Source organism: Fopius arisanus, unplaced genomic scaffold, assembly GCF_000806365.1.
Source record: "Fopius arisanus strain USDA-PBARC FA_bdor unplaced genomic scaffold, ASM80636v1 scaffold00107, whole genome shotgun sequence".
Classification (NCBI taxonomy): Eukaryota; Metazoa; Arthropoda; class Insecta; order Hymenoptera; family Braconidae; genus Fopius; species Fopius arisanus.
This window is the reverse complement of record NW_011887846.1, coordinates 359,412-365,390: the sequence shown is the minus strand read 5'-3', so window position 1 is coordinate 365,390 and position 5,979 is coordinate 359,412. Positions and strand designations below refer to the sequence as shown.

At 35.8% G+C, this 5,979-nt stretch overlaps 1 protein-coding gene across 2 annotated transcripts in view; it reads left to right on the top strand.

Annotated features, from left to right (window-relative positions):
• The first annotated feature begins 259 nt into the window (after window positions 1-259).
• The window catches only part of CtBP (C-terminal binding protein), a 17,212-nt gene continuing 11,492 nt past the window's right edge, over window positions 260-5,979 (top strand). For both annotated transcript variants that reach the window (XM_011312803.1, XM_011312802.1), the window contains exon 1: window positions 260-861. The gene's annotated coding sequence lies outside the window, so the exon portion shown is untranslated. The remainder of the gene's footprint in view (window positions 862-5,979) is intronic.

The window sequence follows — 5,979 nt, the reverse complement described above, 5'->3', positions numbered from 1 at the left end:
AACCACAATTTTTATTATGATGAAAATTCACACCTCATCATTACACTTCCAAGTAATATTTATTCAATATTATGATATATTGGTAATAATATCACTGTCGCCATACAATGATATTATCATCATTATCAGAACAACGGGTGGGATAAAGTATTAATTCAAAAATTGGCGGGTAAAATGGAAGATTCGGTTGGTATCGGTGGGTCTCGGGTGTTTCCGCGAGTGATCGGTGGCGCGCGCGAGTCACTCGGGGCGTCCGGGGGCCGCCATTTTCCTCCAGTGAGGTAGTGAGCATCGTGAAGCATCAGTTAATACAACAATAATCAACCATTAAAAAATCAAAACATCGTTAAAACAAAACCCAACAAATCCCTCCCCCCCTCGCCCCGTTAAATTAATTAACCTCCAAGTTCCGTAATTAGAGGTGCGTCGGGGGCGACAGGGCGACAATTTTTGCGAACACCCCAGGGGCCCAGTTTGATTGTTTCCACCAAACACAAGAGATCCAACAATAAAAATCTTCATTGTTGATAATAATAAATCAACAATTCGTACAAATCGTTGGTACGAGGAAATACATCGACTTTTGGTAACGACGTGTGTTGATTAATTTTTGCAGAGACGTCGAGAGGTGCCCGGATTAACTCCAGTGACAAGAAAAATCCACCGGTGGGGGGTAATCAACACATTTAAACCGCATTGAATCGTAATAAGTGATAAATTATTTGTGAATTTAAAAGGGAAAGTGGGGGCTGGAGTTGTGAGAGATTCGAGGGAAAGGCTTTTACTCTCCACGAAAATAAACCGATAATTGATAAGACGTCAACGGTGGATTAGCCGAGGATTTACTGTAGTCTCCGACAGGTTAGTTGCCATTAATATTGCCTGGTGGTCATTCCCGGCCGGTGAGGCAAGTCCTCGGAAAATAAATACGTTTTCTACAAGAGTACAACCCGCCAAACTCTAGTATTAAAAAATTTTCAATTTCATTTCCCAGTTTTTCACACGTATCTGCCAAACTAACGGAGACACTGAATCTTCGTAACCATCTTTTTTGTAGCTCCAAGCAAGAGCTACAAAAAAGGTAGTTACAAAAAGTTTGATATCAGTCGTGAATTCCAACATATTCACTGAAAACTGATCAACAATCAGAATTGGATTGAAGTGTTTTACCACTTCGTTGCTGAAACATTCTGGGAAATATCTCCGAAACCGAGGGAGATAGCAGAATTTTTGTAATATCCTTTTTCGTAGCTCTTGCCGAGCTCCGCAAAAGTGCTTCAGGCAAATATTTCATTATCTCCCTTAGTTTTGGAGATATCTCTGAAAAACTCACCGGAGTCGATGCACCTCGATTAACTACTTCACTCTGTTTTGTTAATAAATTTTATTGGGTGATTCTTTTTCAGCGTTCGTATCGTTCACCCGTTTAATCCGTTATTGTCCGGGAATTCCACGCGGCTTCTCAACGCCACGATGCAGAATAATATGGATGCATGTGCACACGCGTGCTACAACGCGCGCGCTCGTTAATTAAATGAAATTAACTGATGATTTTTACAGATTTTAAAATTCCTCTGGGGGCTGTTTAAGGGTTGAAGGTGGGGCTGTAGATGTGGATGACAGGTGTTCTCATGGCTTTTCACATCTTGTTTTTTTTTCGTCGCAAAAAATCGAGGGGAGACGGCATGAGTCACTCGTGGTCTAGTAATTCATCTCGTTGAGATCATTCAGGAAAGTGGAATCTTCTAGAATCACCGGGTTTCCCATTTCAATGTGCAAAACAAAACTAAACCGCGATTGAATGCTAATTGAAGTGGCGTGAATAATTAATTAACAATGCAGCTGTCAAGTGGTGAATTATTCCCATTCATGTTTGAAAAACGCGTGAGATTATGGTTTACGGTGGAAACGACAGAAGACTTTTTTATAGTTCATTCGATTTCCCAGAAAAAAGGTCTTTTGACATTTTCTTCTAAATCTAATATTTTTCGGGATAAATCACAAAAATCAGTGAGATTTTTCAATTTTTATACTAAAATTTGAAAAATTCCTGACATCAAAGTTATTTATCTTGAAAACTGTCAGTTTTTGCACAAAAATTTCAAAGACCTTTTTTACATCCAATGAAATTTCCAACAAAAAAGGGCCGATGACATTTCCTCCTAGAATCAATAATTCCCGAGATTACTGGTCATTAAGAAATTTTCCCTCCAAAAACTCCACAGAATATTACAATCTTCTCCAAACATTTTCCCCAGGAATGAGCAATTGAAAATAATGGGAAAGCGCCTCGAATCGGCAAGTCAGGGATAACGGTTTCGCGAGGATGAAAAGGTCAGGGGTCATTCCACCGAATGGCCCTTCACAATTCATCAAATATAAATAAAATAAAAACAGTTTGAAAATTGAAATGACTCGCTGACCCGATTCCATGCAAAACGAAAACGACATTTACGCAACTTTCGCCCAAATCCCCTCATCCCCCCTCCCCTCTCTACCCCCACCAATTGCTCTGATATTGGCATTATTATCCTCTCCCCCGGCCTCAATGTCGCGCTCTTCATTGAATCTTTCCCCCACCTCGTGGCATTTTTTTTTTAATAATTCCACAGCTCGCGTGTGTCGTTCCGCACCTATCAACCCATTACGCATGAAACAAAAAAAAAAGAGAGGTAAAAAAACAGCCACATTGTGTCGTATCAGCTGAAATCGCCTTTAGCATGAAAAACGAGTGCTCGTTCCTCACAACTTACGTAATTTGCTGAAAGGCACGAGCGACTGGAGATGCGCTTATTCAGCTTTGACCCGTATTACCCCTTCCTTTGGGGTTTCAGACAATTCTTATTGAATTTCTACTGGTGAGAATTAACAAACGCCAGAGAAATTCACCCGCAACTATAAAAAAACGGAATTCAACCGCAATTGCGAAATTTACCGATTTATATCGAGAATTTTTTGTTTTAGGGGAAAATGTCAGGGGACTTTTTTGTTGTTTATTGAATTTCCGAGGAAAAAGGACTTGTGACATTTTTTTATAAAATCAATAGTTTTCGAGATAAACGGGAAGAGCTGGTGGCACTGCAAATAGAAAATGTTTATAATTAATTGAAAAAAAATTATGAATTTATTTATGTTCGAAAATATCGATTTCAATATATTTTGATTGATCTTTAAGTCAGATGACTCAATTTCAAAGAAACACATCTCTTTACGTTTCCTTTTAAAATCAATAGTATCTGAGATCAATCGATATTTATCAATCTATTTACCTCCACTAAAATCCGACTTATCTCCCTCTGAAATCTCGATTAATCACCGATTTATCTCGATCAAAACAACCTTTTTGCAGCCGATTAAATTGTCTAAAAAAAGGTGCTTCGGTATTTAATTGTAGAGCCAATAATTATCCTGAGAAAAAAATATTGTAAAATTATACTCTTGATTGATTCATCCTAATTTAATCTTTCTCAACGAATATGCAGGGAAAATAAATGAATATATAAAATCAAAACAGAAAAATAAATTATTCAATTTCATTACATTAATTTTTTGTGATTATTAAGAAATTAAAAACTATTTCTTTAATCTTAATATATGAAGACAAATAATTAGTCGAGGCTACTAAATATGTTTGTAAATTGACTGCATCCTCAGGCATATTTCAACGAATACTAATTTCAAATTTGAATTTTTGCAAACAAGTAAAGTTTCAATTGACCTTGAAAATTTAAATTATTCCTTTTAAAAAAATTCATTTAATTCTACATCTAGCACTTGCAACCACATATCTGTTGCGACTATTTATTAATTTAATTTGTTACTTTGAAAACAATTTTTATTTCAATTCACCAATTATTTTTCTGAGTGCATTGAATTAATTGATGTTCAGTGGAGTGAATGGTGATGATGAAAGTCGTATTATTCCCTCGTAAATAAAAATAATGAGGAAAACGACGGTGGATTGGGGATTGTGACTGCTCGGTACAAGTCGTTTGGACTTGAAAGTTGTAACAGGTGCCCTCCACCTCCTCCTGAGGTACGAAACAGTTCCTTTCTACCAACACTATCACAAAACACTCGTGACTGCTCTTCGATTCTACCTCTTTCCTCCTCGACTCGTTTCCCTCATCCCCTCTCTTTACCCCTCCTCATTATCCCCTCAACAATTTACCTTTGTGCCCCCCCCCCTCCTCCTCCCCCTGCCTTCCCCCCCACCCTCTGCGTAATTCAGCGCAAGTGCGTGCGTCTTTCATACGGTATTTGTCTCCTCAGGGTCTGTCTATTCTCAATTTATGCTGAGGATAACTGACCTGTCGTAATCCGGCTGAAATTATTTCCCAGGAAATAAAAACTTTGTTTATTAGCAAATTGTTCAACTATTGTTTCAAATTTTTATTATATTTTTTTTACTGCTGTAAGTAGAGCCGTTGCATTAATGAATTTCATGTATTCAAGAATGCAAAATAAATTACTGGTACTATTATTTGCAAATTTTCGGTTATCACTGGTGAATTTTTATTTTATCGAATTGCATTCTTCGGTTGATGTTTTTGTTAGGGAGTATTTTATTAGTTGAATTGTTTTGGGGAGAACAATTTAATTTAATTTAATAGGCCATCCGTATTTATTTCTGGATATTTTTTGAAGAATGTTATGTTTTTGAGCACGAGATGTTTCTTAACAATAAATTGATATTTCAATCCTTTTTCTGCGTTGAAGAGAAATGATTATCGACTTGACCTTCAATATTAACCCTTCGGAATATTTTCTTGAAGACGTAACATTAATCAGAAAAGATATCGCCAATAGATGCCTGAAAAATAGTCAACTAACTATTGAACGATAACAACGAAACAATTACATCGAAGAGTCGAAATTGAAGGTCAAATATCGGTATTTGACCTTGAAATTTAACCTTTTGTTATATTTTTTGGATTATCGATTAAATATCGATTTGACCTTTAATATTAACCCCTCGGAATGTTTTCTTGAAGACGTAACATTTTTCACAAAATATCTCACCAATAATTGCCCGAAGAATATCAAACTAAGTGTTGAAGGGTCAAAATTGAAGGTCAAATCCTTATTTGACCTTCAACTTTGATCCTCTCAATATTTTCTGAAAAATGTAACCTTATTAAGAAAACTCAGTTATAAAGATTCAGACAGAACATTCTAATAATTACTGAACATCAACCTCAAAATAAAAATTGGTCTATCATAAATAATAAAAGGAATGCTTCAATTAAGTCTGTAAATAATAAATTAACAACTATATATAGCATAGTTACATAATTTTCAAAATCCTGGATTTTACAACCAAACAAAATTCCAAGGGGTCAAAATTGAAGGTCAAATATCAATATTTGACCTTCAAATTTAACCCTCGAAATATTTTTTTAAAGATGTAATATGTGTGACAAGACATCTCACCAATACAAGCGCGAAGACCGGATATTCTATTAACTACTGAACAATAACATGCAAAAAGATATTCCAAGGGGTCAAAAATGGTGGTCAAATCAATATTTAACCTTCAATTTTAACCCCTCAAAATATTTTCTTAAAAATGTGAGATTTCCCCGAAAATATCCCACCAATAAATACACGAATACAGAATATTCTACAAACTATTGATCAATAACAATAAAAAAATATTCCAAGGGGTCAAAATTGAAGGTCAAATATCGTTTCGACCTTCAACTTTGACCCCTCGGAATATTTTCTTAAAAATGTAAGATTAAAAGAAATTTGAATACATATTCAACCAGAATCCTCTAATAACTCCTAAACCATAACAAAAAAATGAAGATTGCTCCGTAATAAGTAATAAAAATGAGGTTTAGACTAAGGCTATAAACAATAAGTTGAAAAGTATCAAAGAGTTTTACATGATGTCGGGTCCATTGTAAACAGAGCGGCGGGGGGGAGTTGAGTGGGCGATGAAGAGGACAGGAGGTTTTGATGGCGAAGGGCTGG